We start from the raw sequence: 23,125 nt of genomic DNA, 5'->3' as shown, positions 1-23,125 counted from the left end.
TATTAAGTAACAAAAAATTTTAAAAGCATAGTACTGACATTGTGAATTGACAATCAGGTAAATAAAATACAAACAACAGTCCAGAGGTAGTTTTACATACACGGAGGATTTCATATATGATAAAAGAAGCATGAAACCAGAAAGCAAAGGATGGCTTATTCAATGAATGTTACTGTGACAATGACTGTCCATTTTGCCAAAGACTAAATATAGAGCCCTTTGTAACATCATACTCTAAAACAAATACCTGATTAATTAAAGTTCTAAGCATGGAAATCATAAACATGTAAGAAGAAAACATAGAATATATTTTTTTTAAATATTGAGGTAAGAGATTTTTTTCCTAGACTGCAACTTAGAAGACGTTTAAAAAAAAGACGAAATTAGCCTGTTCTGAAAATACAGTTTAACAAAATTGACCCCATTTGAGATAGAAAGTTTCAGCAGGCCAGCTCCCACAGAAGCAGCAGAAAGTAATCAAGGAGGAGAAAACAGCAACCGAACTGGATGTTTCACGGAAAATAGAATTCCACCAAACCGTCAGGGGAAAAAAGTATTCCTGAGGTTGCAAAATTGATTGGACATGAAAGAAAATGTCCTAATTCACTTTCCAAAGCAAGTATAACACAATACTTAAACTCAGTGGAGTACAAAAAAGGAAGCTGAAGACCAATATCACTTATAAATATTAATCAAAATGTTCTAAATAAAATATTAGCAAAAATAATTCAGTAACACATTCTGAAAAGAATGTAACATGACTAAGTGGGATTTATTCCAGGAATGCAAAGTTGGGTGAATATTAGGAAATTTATTAATCTAATAAAACACTTTAATAAATCTAACAGAAAAATCATGATTTTCTCCATAGATACCCGTGGTAGACTGAATAATAGACCCCAAAGATACCCAGGTCTTCATCCCAGGATTCCATGAACCTTATCTCATATAGAAACCAAGTCTTTGTTGATATGATTACATTAAGAGTATTGAAATAGAGAGACTATCCTGGATTATTTGGGTGGGCCCTAAACACAATCACAAGTGTTCTTATAAAACAGATGGCAGTGGGAGATTTGACACTTAGGAGGAAAAGCCATGTGACCACGAAGCCAAGATTGGAGTGATGCGTCACAAGCCAAGAAACACCAGCAGCCACCAGAAGCTGGGAAAGTCAAGGAATAGATTCTTCCCTACAACCTCCAGAGGGAGTATGTCTCTGCTGACACCTTGATTTCATCTTACTGATGCTGATTTTGGGCTTTTGGCCTCCAGAACTGTGAAAGAATACATTTCTGCTGTTTTAAGCCACAAGGTCATCATAATTTATTACAGCAATGCAATGCAAGGCCAAAAAAGCCTTCAACAGTATTCAACACCCATTGCTGATTTTAAAAGAAACTCAAGAAAAAAGAAACTGATGGTACTTTCTTAAAATGATTATATATATTTATATGTCCTATGACTAAAGCCCATATCCTACTTAAAGGAGAAACACTGCAGGCATTTATTTGTATTAAGATGGGGAACAAGGCAAGAATGCCCCCTTTCTCCACTACTTCATACTAGAGGGATTAACCAATGCAATTTGAGGGGGTAAATTGATTAGAAGCATAGGAGCTATGAAAGAAATAAAACCATCTCTACCATTTCTACTTGCAGATGATATGATACAAATGGAAAGGTATCTTTGTTCTTGGATAGGATGACTCAGTGTCATAAAAATGTCAATTCTTAGTTAACATAACTGTAATGCTATTCCAATGAAAATACCAACAAGTTTTTTCTTATGTGGTTAAACAAAGTTCATATGGAAATCGTAAAAATGCAAAAATGGCCAGAAAAATACCGAGAATGAAAAGTTCTGAAAGGAAGCCAGCCCTACCAGACATTTAAACACTTTATAAAGCCTCCATCTTTAACACCCTGTGGGGCTGGTGCATAATAAATAGTCAAACAGACCAGTGGCATAGAATATAAAGCCCAGAAATAGACACAAGTACACACAGAAAAGTAATATATGCTGAAGGTAGCATCTCACATCACTGGGGCAAAAATGAGCTTTTTCATAAGCGGTGCTGGGACAACTGTTAGCCATTTAGAAAATGGTAAAAGCAGATACAAACCCCACAATGTACCCAAGAATAATTCAAAATGGATCAGAGATCTCAATGTAAACCCATGAAACCTGCAAGTGCTAGAGATAAACATGCCAAAGGGTTTTCTAACTATGACTGAAAATCCTAATGCAACAACAAAAAAAGTTCGTGCATCTGACCACCTAAACATAAAAACATTTTCATAGCAAAAAATAATAATAAACATAAACAATAAACATAAAACTGACAAAGAGAAAACACTTGCAATTAAATCACCACTAAAGGGCTAATATCCCTGACATAGAAATAATTCTTTAAAATTGATGGAAAAGAAAAAAAATTAAAAATTTTTTAATTAAAAAAATAATAAATAAAATAAAATAAAATTGATGGAAAAAGAATCAGAAAATGGGCAAAAGATATGGAACACATGATTTACTCTGTGTGTACGCGTTCCTTAAATATTTAGAGATACATACAACCTCACCTATTAAAAAAGAGAAATGCAGGGCGCCTGGGTGGCTCAGTCAGTTGGGCGTCTGGCTTCAGCTCGGGTCGTGATCTCGTGGTTTTGTGGGTTCAAGCCCTGCGTTGGGCTCTGTGCTGGCAGCTCGGAGCCTGGAGCCTGCTTCAGATTCTGTGTCTCCCTCTCTCTCTGCCCCTCCCCCACTGTGCTCTGTCTCTCAAAAATGAATAAATGTAAAAAAAAAAATTTTTAAAGAGAAATGCAAATGGAAACTTAACCTCACCCATTGGAATGGCAAAATTAACAAGAGGAAACACATTCAGTTGACAAGACTGTGGGCAGCAGCCACTCTTGTGCATTGCTGGTGAGAATGAACATTGGTTCAAACTTTAAGAGAGGGGAATTCAATAATAACCAAAGTACATGTGTGTTTACCTTTTTATCCAGCTATTCCACTTGTGGGAATTTACCCTGAAGATACACCTGCAACAAAGTGCTGTCTACAATTACAAAGTTTTGCAAACAACCTAAATATTCACACACAGGGAGAGTGGTATATCCTCACAATGAAGTTCTATAAAAAAGAATGAGGGGCACCTGGGTGGTTCAGTATATCGAGTGTCTGACTCTTGATCTGGGCTCAGGTCATGAACTCATGGTTCATGAGTTCGAGCCCCACATCAGGCTCTGTCCCTGAGAGAGAGAGAGAGAGAGAGAGAGAGAGAGAGAGAGAGCACAAGCAGAGAGAGAGGGGCAGAGGGAGAGGGAGAAAGAATCTTAAGCAGGCTCTGCGCTCAGCTCATCTCAAGACCGGAGATCACGACCTGAGCCAAAATCAAGAGTCAAACACTTAACCAACTGAGCCACCTAGGTTCTCTCAGTCTGTATTTTTTAAAGCTAAAAAAGCAAAGGGCAAGAGGGTAGCTTCAGCGTGGTCCCAAAGTCTGGAAGCATAGGCTAATATACGTAAGAAATGATTAATTGCTATTACATTACAAAGTTTTCAATGATATCATATGATATGTTGAACGTACTGTCCTTGATTAGCAGTGCATAGTTTAATGCATTATGCAAAACTGTTATGAACATAGTTTATCAATACAGCATTTCTATCAACCCCTGCACATGCGCCTTTGCATTGTTTCAAGGATTCATGTTTCTGATTTTCATGGAATATACCTATCATTAGCATGCCCCAGAAGTAATCGAGGAGTTTCAGTCATAAAAAGTAAAACAGAAACACACACGTTTCCAATTTCATGGCTATTCTATGTAGTATACTGCCTTTTGCATAAGAAAGAAAAGAAAATGAGAATATACATATATATATCTACTCATTTGTACAAAAGAAACAGAGAAGATAAACCAGAAATTAATGAAATTAGTCACTTACACAGGGTAAGTGGGATCAGAAAGGACAAGACAGGAGTAGAATTGGGATAGAAGGAGGGGGCGAAAGTGATGCTTCTCTGGGTACACTTATTTTACTTTTTATTTTTTTTATTTTTTTATTTTTATTTATTTTATTTTATTTTTATTTACTTATTTTGAGAGAGATCACTCTCGGCCTTTTGGATAAGATCAAGTGTATTTATTTTGAGAGAGAGAGAGAGCATGCATGTGCGTGCAGAGGAGGGGCAGAGAGAGAGGGAGAGAGAGAGAATCCCAAGCAGGGGCTCCAACCCACGAACTGTGAGATCATGACCTGACCCGAAATCAAGAGTCAGACACTTAACTAATTGAGCCACCCAGGCACCTCTGGGTACACCCTTCTAAGTTGTTCTAACTTTTGAAATTATGTTAATATTTTACACAGTGGAAAACACTAGAAACATACACAAGTAAGGGAGAAACCTAGCTAATGGAATACAAAGAGAAATAAACAAACCTAACCTCATTTGAATGAATAAAATCACCACACTAAAGGAGAGGGAGGTAGAACCAACCCAGGTAACTTTAGCCACCCTATTCTGACAGTGTGTTCTCATCCTAAGCCAAAGGAGTTAGACGCATTAAACGCTAGCTTGTTGCTCCCAATGGTATTGGTTAGCAATCCTGAAACTACTTTCTATGTGTTTTAGGGCTCATTTAGGAAATGAGTAAATATTTTGTGGATAATAGGAGCCCACTTCTCCTACAGTGGCATGCAAGACCTGGCTCACACCAGTGAGGACCAATGCTGTACATCTCTTCCTAACTCCCTGTTCAGTGATGTCATGTTGGTGGTTTGAAAATGGCCATGGAGGGAGTTTTTACACCACGGAAATTGGCAAATGCTGCAAAGCATAGATAAAAGTTTATCTCCTGGAGAAGTTGTTAACCATTTACCAGCATACCTCTGGAAAATACAGCAAGTGGGAGAAGGCTAGAATAACCTTGTGGTGTTGTAATGGAACTGGAGGTATTGTTATGCATACATATGTTTCCTCACTCTGTTGAAAGAGCCTAGAAACAATGAATTCCAGGTAGCAATGAGCACACCCACAGCACAAATACTGCTTTCTAAATCCTATTCTCTACTAAAAGGAAACGGGGCTCTTTGGAGAAATAGCAGATTCTAGGACTGTGGCAGAGAAATTAGCTATTAAGCCTATAACATCTTGTCCCAGAAAGCGAGGAGTGCTCAAAGAATGATGGGAATATATCTAAAGGACACAAAATCTAGGGCACACAATCCAGTTTAGAGGGACCCCTTACTATCCAAATCCAGAAAAATTTGAGCATCAAGAGAAATCATGATGGTAACATACTATATCCATCGAATGAAATAAGAATCCCTGTGTGCATACTAATAGAGAGAGAGAGGAGAGAAAGCTCTTCCCTACAGTAGAATGCCGACTTCATTATAATAGATGGAATCAGAAAATCACCATACAAAGATGTACATGAATGTTCATAGCAGTTTTTTTATTTTTTTAATGTTTATTTATTTTTGAGAAAGAGAGAGACAGAGTGTGGGGGGAGGGGCAAAGAGAGAGGGAGACACAGAATCCAAAGCAGGCTCCAGTCTCTGAGCTGTCAGCACAGAGCCCGACACAGGCTCAAACCCACGAACCATGAGATCACGACCTGAGCCAAAGTCAGACACTTAACCGAGCCACCCAGGAGTCCCAAATGTTCATAGAAGTTTTATTTGTAATAGCTAAAAACTGTAAACAACTCAAACGTCCATCAACGATCAGTGGATAAACAAACTGTCACATGTCCATGTCCATAAAATGGAATCTTATTTAGTAACTAAAAAGAACAAACTATTAATACAATAACATGGATGAAACTCAAAATAAATATGGTAAATGAAAGAAGCCAGGCCAAAAAAAGAGCACCTACTGTGCTTGGATTATACAAATTCTAGAAAATGCAGCTAATATACAGGGACAGAGAGCAGAGTGGTGGTTGCCTGAGAGAGGCAGGTGAGGTTAGAGGAATTTCAAAGGGGTGTGAGGAAACCTTGGGGGTGATGAATAGGTTCACAAGCTTAACTGTGGGGATGGTTTCATGGGTGGTAGACCTATGTGAAAACCTGTTAAACTTTATATTTAAAACACAGGCAGTTTAGGGGAGCCTGGGTGGCTCCATCGGTCCAACTTCAGCTCAGGTCAAGATCTCAAGCCCCACGCCAGGCTCTGTGCTGACAGCCCAAAGTCTGGAGCCCGTTTCAGACTCTGTGTCTCCCTCTCTCTCTGCCCCTCCCCCACTCACTCACATGCACACAGGTGCATTCTCTCTCTCTCAAAAAATGAATAAACATTAAAAAAAAATTTTTTAGGGGCTCCTGGGTGGCTCAGTTGGTTAAGCAACTGACTTTGGCTCAGGTCATGATCTCACAGTTTGTGAGTTCGAGCCCCGCGTCGGGCTCTGTGCTGACAGCTCAGAGCCTGGAACCTGCTTGAGATTCTGTGTCTTCCCCTCTCTCTCCCCCTCCCCTGCTCAGGCTCTGTGTCTCTCTGTCTCTCAATAATAAATAAACGTTAAAAAAAATTTTTTTTTAATTCTTTAAAAAAAATAAAAATGAGGGGCGCCTGGGTGGCTCAGTCGGTTGAGCATCTGACTTCAGCTCAGGTCGTGATCTCACAGTTTGTGGGTTTGAGCCCCACATCACGCTCTGTGCTGACAGCTCAGAGCCTGGAGCCTGCTTCAGATTCTGTGTCTCCTTCTCTCTCTCTGCCCCTACCCTGCTCATACTCTCTCTCTGTCTCTTAAAAATAAATAAATGTTAAAAAAAATTTTTTTAATTAAAAAATAAATAAATAAATAAATAAATAATGAAACACAGGCAGCTTATTACATGTCAATTATTCCTCAACAAAACTGTCAAAAATTTTTAATGACCACCCCCTTAATAATTCATTCAGGCAAGAATCACCAATGGATGTTAAAAACTAATGGATAAAAGTTTGAGGAAAGCAGTACATTTACATAATTTCAAAGTATCCCCCCTTAAGCTACTTATTAATTACATTATTTTATATAATTACATTAGTTATTCATTACTTACAAAAGGGAAAGCAGTAATTTTACCGCGGAGACACCTAGAAAACACCAGTATGACAGACTGAACAATGACCCCAAATGATGTCCCTGTCTAAGCCCCAGAACCTATGAATATATTTCCCTACATGACAAAAAGGGCTTTGCTGGTGCAATTAGGTTAAAGATCTTGAGAGGGGGAGATGATCCTGGATTATCCAGGTGGGCCCAACATAATCACAAGTTTCCTTAGATACTAGAATAAAATAGAATTATACATAGTAACGAAAAGATATCCACAATATATTATCATGAGACAAATGAAAGGTTCCTATATAAGCCCATAATAAATGAGTCCATATTTGTTAAGAAAAATGCATAACTACATTGTATATAAATACAGAGACAAAAGTCCGGAAGGAAACACACCACATATTTATTAGTGGCAACCTCTATTTCTGAACTATTTGGACTCCTCATAACAAAACTGAACATAAAAAAAGGAACAACTTCACATTTTACTACAGAAAATTTATATTATGTATGTTGAGACCATGACTTTGTGAAAGACGAATATCCCTCTAAATTTAACATAGAAGGCATAAGATTTAGAAGATATCAATGTTCAGAAAGTTGGCTAATGTTCAGCATTACCCATCTAACCTTCAATATGATCTAAATCTCCCTCTCGGGGCGCCTGGGTGGCGCAGTCGGTTAAGCGTCCGACTTCAGCCAGGTCACGATCTCGCGGTCCGGGAGTTCGAGCCCCGCGTCGGGCTCTGGGCTGATGGCTCAGAGCCTGGAGCCTATTTCCGATTCTGTGTCTCCCTCTCTCTGCCCCTCCCCCGTTCATGCTCTGTCTCTCTCTGTCCCAAAAATAAATAAACGTTGAAAAAAAAAATTAAAAAAAAATAAAAAAAAAGAAATCTCCCTCTCCCCACCCTCCCTCCCTCTCTCTCTCCCGTTCTCTCTCTCTGTTTCACACACACACACACACACACACACACACACACATCCCTCAGGGACATGAGAAATTTGACTTACAAATCCACAGGGAGAGAAAAATCTAAGACTCGAAGGTGGGTGTTTCAATTCATGAGGAACATTAGACCACAGCTAAGGGCACTGCTAATGTTAATGCTAACACTTTTCCAGTTAATAAATACAAGTTGAACTTCTATAGTTTACCCCTGAGAGGTGCGTGACTGTATATATCACAGGGTAAAGTCAGTGGTGCATTGTTCCAATTTTAGTACATGTGCTGCTGAACTGAGCACCAATCAGTGGTGCATCAATGTCCAGAAATACAGACTCAAGTCTTCCTCCTGGTCCACAGCATTCCCTAGAGAATCCTCCAGACATGCCCAAGACACTGCACAGGCCTGGAAAAGCCACCAAGTGCCAGGAAGTGGTTATACCTAAAATTTGAAGTAGGTCCTCAGATAAGGGACCAAGGGAACAGGACAGTGTTTCTCTAAACCCCAGCAGTCCAGCCAGCAGAGCCAAGAAAGCCAGCCAGATCAAATACCCAACGAACTACCACCACCATCAAAGCAAATAAGAGAACTAAGTCAGGAAACCAAAGTAGGTCAAGCCCAGGGAAATATCCAGTCACTACTCTAGCTGACTTGTATTCCCTCTTGCTCCCCGTGGGAAGTTGGAGTCCAGTCCATAAAAATTCCCTCCAGCCTCTGACACCCTTCATGTCACATCCCCACTGAAATACAATTTTGAAGGCTTTTAGTCTCCATCTATTATCCTCTGGTTCACCTACTAGGCAAACCAAATACGCAAACGAGAATAAATCTCAAAGTCTTAAGACACTACATAACTGTGAAGCCTCTTAAGCAGCCACATCCCTGCAGCAGTAATGTCTGGGATGCATTTCACAGCCGCTCACTGGACGCCGTATCTCAGACCCCAGATAGTCAACTGACTGGATTTCTTCCATGACAATTTATCTAAAGCCAAGAAACTGCAAACTAACAGAAACTATGTGATGTTGATGAGAACAAAGTGCATTCATTCCTATTCAGTATCTTTCATGTTCTCCGTCTCCATTTCTGAAACCCCAGCACCTAAATCAGAAGAATCCTCAAAAAAAATCCCTTACGTGCTCTGGATGTGGATTCGCCAAGATGTGGATTTATAATTTCTAACAAATTTCAAACCAAAAACTAATCGGGGTTAATTATCAATTGATTGGAAAGTGGAATTAGGCAGAATATCCCATGTCCTAAACATTCTAGGTAGTCAAAGAGTCTATTTATTTTCCCACAGTATTCTAGCCTTAGAATGCTACTGTATTTGAGAGCATCTTAGAGCTAAATCACATAATTCATTTCCATCCTTTTACAAATGAAGGAATGGAGGCTTAGGTTACAATTTGACTGATCATTATATTCTTAACATGAACAGAAGTACATAAATGTAAAAAAATGTTACCCAACCAAAAATATGCAATAAATGCAATGATCTCCAAATGTGCCCATCAGGATGATTAACTTTGTTTGTAGGGATAATACCAAGTAATGATTCTTTGTAGTCCAGAAATTACTCATCCTCTATCTCTCAGTGATTCAGCCTTCCCTGACCCCGCAAATATGTGACTCTTGTTTCTACTTGTTCCTAGAGACTCTGTAAAATTGATGACAATTTGTGTTGTCTTTGAGGGCTTTTTCCTCAAAGTTTTTATTTAGATTTGGTTAAGTTTTACTTTTAGTTTATCTTTGGCTTCGCCACTGCAATGTCACTAGGCCAGCTCAAGTTCAGTATGTTTTGGATTTTCTGCACTTCGGGTCCATGACTTTTGGGAATGAGAATGTCTTACATATTCAAATTTCAGATTTAACACATGTCTTAAATGTCAGAATTCTAGAGGCAAATATCAAGTATTTCTTCCAGTACACATTCTCCTAAGTCCACTGACTTTTCCCCTCTAACTCACTGATTTCTTACCCAGCCTAATCCAAGGAGCATTTTGCATGAATTTTGAGCACAGAGGACACTCAGGCACCTTAGATGTGAAATAACACATGTTAAAATGACATTCAGCTGAACTAGACCAATGAATCTGATTCATTGAAACCATATTGTAACTAAAGTGAGCTGAAAACTTGTGTCCATACAAACCTACATATGAATGTATATACCAACCTTATTCTTTAAATTTTTTTAATGTTTATTTATTTTTGAGAGACAGAGAGAGACAGTGCACGAGCAGGGGAGGGACAGAGAGAGGGGGAGACACAGAATCCAAAGCAGGCTCCGAGCTCTGAGTTCAGCACAGAACCCGACACAGGGCTGGAACCCTCAAGCTGTGAGATCATGACCTGAGCTGAAGTTGGATGCTCAACCAACTGAGCCACCCAGGTGCCCCTATACCAGCTTTATTCTTTTTTTTTTTAAATGTTTATTTATTTCTGAGACAGAGAGAGACAGAGCGTGAGTCGGGGAGGGGCAGAGAGAGAGGGAGACACAGAATCCGAAGCAGGCTCCAGGCTCCGAGCTCTCAGCACAGAGCCAGACGCAGGGCTCGAACTCACAAACCGTGAGATCATGACCTGAGCCGAAGTCGGTCGCTCAACCAACTGAGCCACCCAGGTGCCCCTATACCAGCTTTATTCTTAACTGTGCCAAATTGGAAGCAACCAAGATGTCCTTCAGTAGGCAGGTGGATAAACAAATTGTGGTACATCCACACCAGGGAATATTATTCAGCAATAGGAGCAAGTGAGGCATCCAGCCACAAAAAGACATGAGAGAATCTTCAACACATACTAAGTGAAAGAAGCCAATCTGAAAAGGCCACATACTGTATGATTCCAACTACATGACATTCTGGAAAAAGCAAAACTGGAGACAACAAAGAGGTCAGTGGTTGTCAGGGGTTCAGAAGGAGGGATGGAAGGATGAACAGGGTGTTCTTCAAGTCAGTGGAACAATTCTGTATGATACTATGATGGAGGATAGATGACATAATGCATTTGTCAAAACCTATAAAACACAGTGAACCTTAACATAAACTATGCACTTTAGCTAATAATAATGCATCCATATTGGTGCAGCAAGAGTAGCAAATGTACCACACTAATGCAAGATATTAATAGAGGGGGAAACTGGGGTGGGAGGGAGCAATATGGGAACTCTGTACTTTTGTTCAATTTTTCTGTAAACCTAAAACTGCACTAAATAATAAAACCTATTAATTTTAAAGATTCTTGAAATTACCCTCGATAACACAGCATGCTTTAGCTTTCTAGGTAATTACTAGAAGCAGGACTTTAGTGACTTGATCATTTCAGCAAATTGGCTTTTGTCAAACTGATTCCCAGCAATCCGGCCTGCTTCCTGCTGAAGCCACACTGATCTTTCTGTTCCTCAAACACACCAGGCCCTTTCCAGCCTCGCTGCTTTGTCTCCCCTTCCCTCAGCGCTCCGGAAGGCTGGCTGGACCTTACCCTTCACATCTCAGCTCAAATGTCATCTTTCCAGAGAAGCCCCCAGTGATCACTCTGTCCCCCAAACACATGGAGTGACTATCCAATCACCCAATGTTCTAGGCAGAACAACGGCCCGCCCCCAAAGATATCCAAGTCAGAATCCCTGGAGCTTGTAAACACATTACCTCACATGGCAAAAGGGACTTCCCAGATGTCATTACATTAAGGACCCTGAAATGGAGAGATTATCCTGGATTCTCTCTCTTTCCCCTTCTCTCTCTGCCCTTCCCCCCTCATGCTTTCTTTCTCTCTCAAAATAAATAAATAAACTTAAAAAAAATGAGGAGGTCTTATTTTACGAATTGGTAGTAACTTTTTCTAAGTTAATGTATTACAAATACCTTTCTTGCTGCTTGCTGTAAATGACAATTTTTAGGGATTAGGGACTATATTTCACTTGTTCTAACAATTCCTTAAAAATTTTAAAGTTATTTCCACCCATTTTCACGAATTATCTCAATTTTTAAAATTAACTGCAAAAAAAAAAAAAGCAAAGCGCTACAATATCGATATACAAATGCATTACCAACAGTTCCACGTCTTTAACACAACTATAATCTATCTTCTCATCTGAGACACAGAATGGTCCTAGTTTTAGGCTGCCCAGACAGTATTGTCCTCATTGCAAAACAGGAAGCTCAAGTTCAGAGCGGTTAGCTGAGTGGCTTTGGGCAAGGCACTCGCTTAGTCTGAGGTAGTGTCGGATGTAGATCCCAAACGATACGGAGCCGTGGCTGGGGGGACTGCAGCTGCCCTTAGCTGGTGGCCTCTCCCTCCCTACTTCCTGGGTTCCCATGGAATCGACCACAATTCCATCTGAATAGTTGCAGTCTTGTACCTACAGCCTCTCTTGAGCCCCCTGGTCTTTCCAGCTTCCCTATCTGAAACCCCGTCCACAGGACTCATTTCTTTGCCCTGGAGAGCAGACAGGCTTCTGGCTTGCTGACCCAAGCTCTTGGGTCCTGGGGCCCTTCAGTTCAGTGTCTGCAGAAGTGGCCACATGGCTCAATGGCAGGTGCCTTGATTTGCATCATATTTGCTGCCTTTGACTCAGAGCTAAGGACATCTAGGAGAACACCATGGTCTCTCATATACACTCTCTCCACCTACTCAGCCCAGGAAAGGGAAATACAGCTGGTGTCAGCCAGGGAGAAGCCTGCTGGCCAAGATGATGGCCCTAAACAACAGCTGGTCAGAATCAAAGCCAACCACTCTCCTGGCAGGAATTACATGGGAATCCTGATTAAACAGGTGGGTGCTAGCATAGGACAGTTGGATGAAGGCTGAGCTGGGGACAACCCACAGGACTGGTCAACTGTTCAGATCTCCAGACCTGACCATCAGTAGAAGTGCTGACAAAGGCCTAGAGAAATACTTTTTATCCCAGAGAACTAAGGTCTTTTTGGACCCCTTGTTCAAGACCTGGCTGTCTGGGGAGGGAGAAAGTTTAGTGCCTGTGTTTGATAAAAAAAGAGTATATCCCAGGGTGCCTGGGTGGCTCAGTCGGTTAAGCATCTGACTTCAGCTCAGGTCATGATCTCATGGTTTGTGGGTTCAAGCCCCACATCAGGCTCTGTGCTGACAGCTCAGAGCCTGGAGCCTGCTTCGGATTCTGTGTCTCCCTCTCTCTCTGCCCCTCCCCCAATCATGCTCTGTCTCTCTGTCTCTCTCTCAAAAAATAAATAAACATTAAAAAAATTTTTTTTTAAAGAGTATATCCTCAGAGCAGTTTCCAAGAGGCAGGGCAACCAAGGCCTGGAGCAGTAAAGGGACTGTATTTCTAGGGTTTTCAGACATTTGTGGCCCTTTATGGACCTGTCACCTCAAGCAGCTATTCTTTAAATAGAAAAACTAGTGTTCAAATTGGAGTAGAATTGGATCAGCCCTGTAAGGCAAGAGTGGAGAGGAAAGACTACAGTGACCATACAGTGTTTCTTCTTGCATCCATCACCCAGCAAAACTAAGCCCGAAACCAGGCTCCAGCCTGTCAGAGGACATCAATCAGTCAACTGTTGTCATTCAAGCAGGGCCTGCAGATAGGGGCAGAGGCTCGGTCCCCCTACCCTAAGCAGCCTATTTAAGTATTCCTTCCAGCCCTGTGCCAAGCCTTACCCTCCCTTGAGGTGTTCTGGAAACACAGATTTTTCCCATGTTATCACATGCCCAGGGCTATCTTAGCGCTTTTTAGGGACTGGTGGCCCATGGCACCCACCCAGCTGGGCCTACTCCATAATCCTACTCTGCTAACCCACACCTCTTAGTGTGAGGAGAGTAGGTCAGCCTATTTCCCATCGGGATCATACATGTGTGTTTGCCCCCTGACAAGAGCGTAGGCCCACTGAGGGCAGGAGTCAATCTTCTCCTGACTTTAGAGGTCACACAGATCTCTGGCTTCTGCAAATGTCAGAACACCTGGGACTCATCCAAAAAGAAAATTAACTATTGAGTAAAATTTTAACCATAGAAAAGTTCAAAGAAAAATAATTAAATGTTTATCAAGCATGGGGAGAAGTTTTTAAACTTTGGTATATAATAGATGAAATCACAAAAGATTAGCTCAACACACTTGACTGTATAAAGCATTTTCAAAATATGTATACATTTTAAGTATAATGATCATTTTACAGAGGAGAATACGAAGCTTAGGAAAGTTGAGCAATTTGAACAAGGCATATCCCTCAGCTTAAAAGGAGCAGGGCTGGGATTCCAACCCAAGAATGTCCGACACAGAGGCTTGAGTGCCTCAGGACTGCCCTCACTACTGCACACGGTATTTACTGGAGGCCAGAAGATGTGAATCACATGCACAACACACATATGTATACACATACATATGTAGATGTGAGAATGTGCTTTCAAATATTTGTAGTAAATAACAAACAATACCTTTATCATTTTTTATAGCTTACGTAGATTCATAAGCAAAGCACAAGAAACAAAACAATTCATAAAAGAGGAAATAGAACATGGAAGTAAACAAAGGTTCACTCTCCCTGGTGGTAAAAACACAAATGCAAGTTTAATGAGGCACCTGTTTTGCTTATTAAATGGGCAGGGAAGAAACCACACTGGCCATGACTGAGGTAGTGGAACTAGTACCTTGGGATATTATTGGAGACATTGAGAATACATTTGCTCTCTAAGAAATCACTTCATATATACACCAAAAGTTTTTAAGTGTCCTACTGTAAATGAACGCTATTTTCATTCAACAGATAGTACTGTGAATCTGAGACAGGGAAAGAGAGCAGCTCCATTTTTAGAAAGGCTCCGTCTCTGCTGTTTCTCTGCTAGGCCCCATTTACTCATGTTCTATATTTCACCTTGCATCTGAATGAACCAAGCTGCTATCTATGTTCCCGCTCCAAGAGAGAGGCAGGAAAGTTAATCATTCTTGGATTCTTGTCCTAGGCTCCCAAACACTTTATCATCTAAGAAGAACCGGAGCCCAAACATGTCCCAGGACATTAGCTTCAAACCAACCTCTGCCGATGCTGACTGACATCAATCCTCCCTACCTTCAGTGATTTAAGAAATAGCACCTATTATTCACCTGATACTCGCCTTTAAGGGGACCCTACTCTGGATTCCTGAAGGAACACGTACCTTGAGACCATTTCCAATATAAGCCCTAACCCTGAGCAATGGAGAGACTCTCCTTTCTTTTCCAAGTCTCCCAGACACTCAATCTGCTATGTGCTATCACTGACAGTATTCAACAAACTCTGCTTTCACTTCCTTCAGGTTCATGTTTGATTTTTTTTTCTTTTCTTTTCTTTTCTTTTCTTTTTTTATAGTAATCTCTACACCCAACATGGGGCTCGAACTCATGACCTCAAGATCAACAGTTGCATGCTCTTGCAACTAAGCCAACCAGGTGCTGATTTCTGTCCTGCACAAAACCAATGACCCTCTTGGCTGGTCCTGTGTGACCCCCTCTGGGTCCTGGGGCCCACCCTGCCTACGTCAAATCCATTATGTATCAGGCATTGAACCAGGTACCGCTGGAGTAAGCAGGCAGGGGTATCGTTTCTGGTCATGCCTAGCTCTGGCTAGGGACTCTGTGTATGTGAGATAGAAATAAACACTGCCCTTGTCTAGGCCACTGTTATTCTGGGTTTTCTGTTACTCATGGCCAAACCTAATCCCATTTATACAGAAGGTAAATGAGCTTTCACCAACTGGTGTCTGGCTTCTCCATGGAGTAGGAAGCAAGATCATCAAAACAGAGTGAGCATATGGGAAGGAAGTAGAGGTCTGAGTAGCATGGAAAAGGTATGAAATTAACACCATGGAAAGAGAGGGAGTGATCTCATCAGAGAAACATAGTAAAACAGTTCAGCAGTGACAAGTTCCTTCATGAATTTCCAGAAACAGATATTTAAAGATTCCATTTTTTAATTACTTCTTTAAAAAATTGTTAATGTTTATTTATTCGTGAGAGAGAGAGAGAGAAAACGCAAGTGGGGGAGGTGCAGAGAGGGGGCAGACACAGAATCCAAAGCAGGCTCCAGGCTCCGAGCTGTCGGCATAGAGCCAGACACGGGGCTTAAACTCACAAACTGAAATGACCTGAGCTGAAGTTGGAGGCTCACCTGACTGAGCCACCCAGATGCCCCAAAGATTCCAATTTTTAAATATCCTAAATAAATGAAGATGTGCAGCACATTATTTATTATAGACAACTTCAGAAATTATATAAATGTCAAACAGCAAGAAGACAGTTTCATCAATTATAATATTTTTAAATGATTGTTGAGAAAAGTAGATAGCAATAGATAAACTTTTGATACTTTCTTATATTTATATTTTATTTATTATATGGAAACAGTAGAATACAAAATAGTACATACGGTATGATTATACCTATGCATGGAGGACAAAATGGGGAAAAGTACCAAATCACTAACAATACACTTTTTTTAATTTTTTTTTAATGTTTATTTATTTTGAGAGATAGAGAGACAGAGCATGAGCAGGGAAGGGGTAGAGGGAGAGGGAGACACAGAATCTGAAGCAGGCTCCAGGCTCTGAGCTGTCAGCACAGAGCCCGACGCAGGGCTCAAACCCACAAGCATGAGCTCATGACCTGAGCCGAAGAAGGACGCTTAACCAACTGAGCCACCCAGGCGCCCCAATAATACATTTTTAATGTCCTTAATTTTATTATGTTAATATTAAAAAACTGTTGTCTTTAAATAGCACAGGAGACTGAACTCACTGAGTAGATAACAGTCACTAGAAGGTGAGGTGTCTCATGTCACTCTGTGACCCACAGCAGCTACCACAAGGCTGCTGCTCAGGACTTCACAGATAGTTGTTAAGCTGAATTGCCTGAGATGGTGTGATGACTAGGGAAGAATGCGCATGCTCTCTCTCTCTCTCTCTCTTTTTTTTTTTTTTACCTGAGAAGGAGCTCGCTTTATTGGGGGCAGAGCACTGCACATGGCCAACAGATGAAAGCAGCCCAGTGGGCATCCTATATCCACATCACCCTCAAAAATGTACACAGGAGGTTTTGCTAAGAAAGATCAACTGGAACATGGGTTCCTCTGGGTACCTTCCCCTGCCTCATCCTTCCGAGGAGTCGGGACACTCCCGACCACTTCCTTGAAGGCAAATGTGGTCGCTACAGGTAGAGCCCTTGCAGGGGTGCCTTCTTGTTTTTTATGAAGAACATTTTCTTTAGACTTTTTGAAGTCTTCATTTGTTACTTTCATTCTCTGTTCTCTCAAGGCCATCACACCAGCTTCTCTACTGATTGCCTTAATGTCGGCCCCAGAGAGGTCATCTTTAGCCATGATCAAAGTCTGGCATCATCCTGCTTGTGTGGATCTGAAAGATGCACTTCCTAGTCTTTTCATCAGGCAGGGGAACTCAATTTTCCCATCAATGCAGCCTGGTCTGATAAGCGCTGGATCCAAAGTTTCTATTCAGTATGTGGCCATAACTTTTACATCACCTCTTGATTCAAATCCATCCAACTGGTTCAACAGTTCCAACATTGTTCGTTGAATTTCTCTCTCACTACCAGAACTTGAGTCATATCTTTTTGTTCCAATGGCAACGATTTCATCAATAAACACCATGGATGGTGCATGTTCTTCCACAGCTAGAAACAATTCCTGAACGAGTTTGGGCCCATCACCTAGGTACTTCTGATTAAGTTCAGAATCAACCACTATTAAGAAAGTGGCTGAGGTTTGGTTTGCTACTGCTTTGGCTAATAAGGTTTTACCTGTGCCAGGCGGACCATAGAGAATGACCCCCTTTGGGGGCTTTATATCCATCTCTTCATAATATTCAGGATGTGTGACAGGAAGCTCCACAGATACCTTAATTTCCTGGATTTGGTTGTCCAACCCCCAATAACAGCATAGGTTTCCTGGGGGGCCTTTTCCACCTTCATCACTGTGACCAAGGGATCCGTGTCATCCATGAGCCACCCCTATGACAGCATGTACCTTGTGGTTGAGCAGGACCGTGCAGCCTAGTTCCAGCAGATCCTTGTCCACCAAGGAAAGAATACTGACATAGCGTTCTGAGCCCACAGATGTAGATACAGTGATCTCTTCCAATGTTCCTACCAACATTGGGGTCCCCCCAGTCATCCACCTTTGATCTTTCCTCCTCTTGCTTTTCTTCTAAAGTCTTCATTTGTTCCTGATTTCTAATGAATTCATCCTCCATGAGAAGAGAGTCTTTAATCCTAACTTCAGTAATTTTTTTAAAAAAATTTTTTAACGTTTATTTTTTAATTTTTGAGACAGGGAGAGACAGAGCATGAACAGGGGAGGGTCAGAGAGAGGGAGACACAGAATCTGAAACAGGCTCCAGGCTCTGAGCAGTCAGCACAGAGCCCAACGCGGGGCTCGAACTCACGGACCGCGAGATTGTGACCTGAGCTGAAGTCGGCCGCCTAACCGACTGAGCCACCCAGGCGCCCCATAACTTCAGTAATTTTAACCGGCACTTAGTGTGACATGTCACCAGTGGCAGCTCGCTGACAGCAACTGGTCCCTTTGATTTCTTCTTCTTTTTCCCCACTCTAGTCGGTACGGGAGGTTTGTATTTCTTTTTCTTTTCCTTGTCATTTTTCTTGTCACCTCCAGGGCCATGATCACCACTCTGACTTTGACCCATCTTGCTTTGGTCGCTCGAACCGGAATGCTCCTCTCTCTAACCAGTGTTGTGTTTTCTCTACTGGTCACAGGGTCTCTCACCATGTGGTCAGCACTTAGTGTGTGGACCTTGCTCTGTGCCCTTCCTTGGGCATAAGGCGTCCAGTACAGCCAGAGCCCATCCTTGACAACAGCATTCTCCCAAGCACAAGATGACCCCTCCAGTCATAGTAGGACAGGCTCTTTAGAAGCCTAGAATAACACTTCTCACCAAGGGAATGTGAAGACAGAGCATCGGCTTGGATGAGTATCAGCTCATTTGCTGAGTGTCTGCTACAAGCCAGGCACCATGTTAGATGTGGGGGGAATATGGTTCTGAACAAGTCAGACACATCACATGGAGCTTATGGTCATGGGAATCAGACATTAAAGAGGTAGTTACACTATTATGGATTGTCTTATGGGCACAGGATGCCATAGGAACAGGCAGGTGGGGCAAGCAAATTGGCTAGTCAGAAACAATAATTCATCATTTGGTAACTGACCTAGAAGTGCCACAGTAGAGTAGGCGAGCAAGAGAAGGTAAGTGATACGTGCAGAGGGGCAGGCTAGTCTGGGGCTGGCAGACCTGTGTAGGCCATGGTCAGACTTTTAGACTCTGAGTACCACAAGAGGCCACTGGAAGAATTCAAGCAGGGGAAGGATGTGAACTCATTTATGTTTTGAGAGCTCTCTAAGTGACATAGGATCTGGAAAACAGTGGCTCCAACTCAAGAGAGCACTGAAGGAAAGCCCAGGATGACAGTTGTGCAGCAGTTGGGACAGAGAACAGAGGGCTCCAAAAAGGGGGTCTCCAGAGGAGGATGGGGGTATAGAGGGCTTTTAAAAAATACCTAGTATGCTGGAGAATTTTTTAAAAAGAGTCTCTGATTTTAATTTGCAGAAATAGAAATTCTAAGCCCATCTTAAAATCCATATGGAATCTCAAAGGACCCTGAATAGCTAAAACAACCTTGAAAAGGAAGAACAAAACTGAAGGACTCACACTTCTTGAATTCAAAACTTACTACAAAGCCACAGTAGCCAAAACAGTGTGGTGCTGGCATTAAGACAGGCCCACAGAATAGAACAGAAATAAAGCTGTTCATACATGGTCAAATGACATTTGACAAGGGGGCCAAGACCATTCAATGGGAAAAGGATGGTCTTTTCAACAAACGGTACTGGGAAAACTGGATACCCACATGCAAAAAAATGAAGTTGGACACCTACTTAATACCAAATACAGAAAAATTAACTCAATATGGATTAAGGACCTAAATGTAAGACCTAAAACTCTTAAAAGAAAACATAGGGCAAAAACTTCATGACATTGGATTTGGCAATGACTTCTTAGATAGGACACCAAAGGCACAGGTAACAAAAGAAAAAACAAATTGGACTTCATGAATATTTTAAAATTTTGTGCAGCAAAAGACACTAACAACAGAGTAAAAAGGCAACCCGCAGAATGGGAGAAAATATTTGCAACTTACATATCTGATAAAAATAAAAAGGTTAATATCCAGAAAATATACAGATAACTCAACAACAACAAAAGATAACCAAACAACCTGATTCAAAAGTGGGCAAAGGACTTAAATAGACATTTCTCCAAAGAAGACATACGAATGGCCAACAAGCCCATGAAAAGATGCTCCACGTCACTAACCATTAGGAAATTGCAAAATGAAACTACAGTATCACCTCATACCCTTAGGATGGCTACTATCAAAAAAAACAAAACAACAAGGTGTTGATGATGACGTGGGAAAACCGGAACCCTTCCACACTGCTGGTGGGAATGTAAAATGGTGCAGCTGCTGTTGCAAACATATGGCAGTTCTTCAAAAAATTAAAAATAGAGTTACCATATGATCTAGCAACTAAACCTCTGAGCACATACCCAAAAGAACTGAAAGCAGGGTCCTGAAGACATATTTGTACACCCGTGTTCATAGCAGCATTATTCACAAGAGCTGAAATGTGGAAGCGACCCAAGTGTCCATCTACAGGTGAACAGGTAAGCAACATGTGCTATACACACACAATGGAATGTAAGTTAATATGTATTACTATGTTAGGAAATTAAGATAATATAATATATAATATAATAATATAATATAATATAATATAATATAATATAATATAATATAATATAATATAAGTTGGGAAATTCTGACACAGGTCACAACATGGAGAAACTTTGAGGACATTATGCTAAGCAAAATAAGCCAGTCATAAAAAGACGAATCCTGTATGATTCCATTTATATGAGGCACTTAGAACAGTCAAAATCATAGAGACAGAAATGTGATAGTTGCCAGGAGCTGGGGTAAGGGAGAATGGGGAGTTATTGTCTGATGGATATAGGCTATCAGTTCCACGGAGCGAAGAGAGTTCTGGAGATGGATGGCGGTGATGATTGCACAACACGATAAACATATTTAACACCACTGAACTAAGATGTTCACTAAGATGATTAAGAGGGTAAATTTTAAGTGATAGGTATTTTGCCACAATAAAAAATATACATACTATCAGACTAAAAAAATGAAAAGGGAACTAGTTAAATACGGAATTCAGTTGCATGGCCCTGAATATTACATATATGTAAGTGTGTGTAGGGGCGAAGAGCAGTGGATACCTTTTTTTTTTTTAATCAAGTAGGTTAGATTTCCGTGTTCACTTCTTCTTCACATGTTAAACGTTTATTGAGCATATACTCTGTTCTCAGAACTGTGTCAAGCTCTAAGGACATAGAGGTAAATGAGACAAAAGGCGACAATAGCCTTGTAAAGAAGACAGGCAAAGAAAGTGGTGACTAAATAGTGAGTGATAAGTACTGTTAGAAATATGCAATAGGCTGGAGCGCCTGGCTGGCTCAGTTGGAAGAGCACCTGACTCTTGATCTTTGGGTCATGAGTTCAAGCCCCACGTTGGGTTTAGAGATTACTTAAATAAATAAAATTAAAAGAAAGAAAAGAACTACAATGGGCTTTCAGAAACTCTCTTAACCAAGACCTAGAAGCAGGAGCAGAAGTCAATGCAAAAGCCTGGGGACGGGGCCAAGGGAACACTGCCCCACCCACCTTGGGGTATAGCAAGTAGTTTTGTGTGGCTGTGGTTCAAAGTGTGAATTTTGTGGGTGTGAGGCAGGGGTCAGCTTTCCGCTGCCCTTACACCTTTTCTTGTTCTTTATTTTTTTTCTCTTTCTCTGCTAAAATATAGTTGTGAAAACGGTTATGTCATTGAGGCAGGTGGGAATTTTAGTGTCATTCTTGGAGGTTTATAAAAGTACTTGAAACTGTAATCCACGGCCATAAACAATAATATGTGTAAAAAATGAATAGTCATCTGTGAAAAAAATATTTAAGATCATCACAGCATTTTTTTTTTAAGAATAGTGGGTATTTAATATCTAAGAATACTCTTCTGTTGAACTTTCAAAAATAGTTACCTGTGATCATTTCTGTTTAAAAAAGAAGTCTTTGGGGTGCCCGGGTGGCTCAGTCAGCTGAGTGGCTAACTCTTGATTTCAACTCAGGTCATGATCTCACAGTTCATGAGTTCAAGCCCCACACAGGTCTCCACACTAGGGGCGTGGAGCCTGCTTGGGATTTTCTCTCTCTCTCTCTCTCTCTCTCTCTCTCTCTCTCTCTCTTTCTCTCTCAAAACAAATAAATAAACTTAAAAGAAAAAAAAGAAGAAGCCGGTTTCTAACCCACAAATACAATCCAGTGTGACCTGGTCAATGCTAATGAAACAGCCATATTTGAACAGTGAGTTTTAAGGTTATATAATAGTTTCCAAAGACAGAGAATAATGAATGTTATGGATTGTGCACTGGGGCTTAAGATTGCCCTGTGCTGCTCTGAGCCTCCCTGAACGTACAAATAGTACAAAGAATTTAAGACAGGGGCATTAGGGTCCACTGGAGAAAAGCTTTTCTATTCTCATGAAGAACAAACATCTATTAGATATGTCAGAATCTCCTATTGACCCTTGGCTAACCTTCAGCCCAAAATGCAAACAGCCGATTCCAGAAAGTAGGTTTAAACAAATAAGCCACCAGTCTACTATATCTTTGAGAAGTCTGATTTTCCTACTTAGCTCACACATGTGTTATTTGGGAAATAGGAACCCCACGACTCTGAGACAGGTGATGAAGCCCTTGTTTTGAGAGGCTGTAAGACTCACAGCAGCTACTGGACACTGGTATTGAAAATACCATGTATTGGGGCGCCTGGGTGGCTCAGTCGGTTAGGCGGCCGACTTCGGCTCAGGTCATGATCTCGCGGTCCGTGAGTTCGAGCCCCGCGTCGGGCTCTGTGCTGACAGCTCAGAGCCCGGAGCCTGTTTCAGATTCTGTGTCTCCCTCTCTCTGACCCTCCCCCGTTCATGGTCTGTCTCTCTCTGTCTCAAAAA

General features: G+C 41.1%; 1 protein-coding gene, 1 long non-coding RNA gene and 1 pseudogene across 2 annotated transcripts in view; 1 reads left to right on the top strand and 2 right to left on the bottom strand.

Annotated features, from left to right (window-relative positions):
* The window catches only part of PSTPIP2 (proline-serine-threonine phosphatase interacting protein 2), a 78,745-nt gene that overhangs the window by 47,303 nt on the left and 8,317 nt on the right, over positions 1-23,125 (bottom strand). The gene's annotated exons all lie outside the window — the stretch shown is intronic.
* LOC115528400 lies at positions 450-21,597 on the top strand. Its single transcript, XR_003973252.1, has 3 exons — positions 450-539; positions 18,234-18,236; positions 21,586-21,597. It is a non-coding gene; the product is annotated as an uncharacterized LOC115528400 (long non-coding RNA).
* On the bottom strand, positions 16,892-18,328 carry LOC115528397 (annotated as a pseudogene).

This window comes from Lynx canadensis, chromosome D3 (genome assembly GCF_007474595.2).
Source record: "Lynx canadensis isolate LIC74 chromosome D3, mLynCan4.pri.v2, whole genome shotgun sequence".
Classification (NCBI taxonomy): Eukaryota; Metazoa; Chordata; class Mammalia; order Carnivora; family Felidae; genus Lynx; species Lynx canadensis.
Note: the sequence above shows the minus strand (reverse complement) of the source record. Positions and strands in the feature narration are given on the sequence as shown.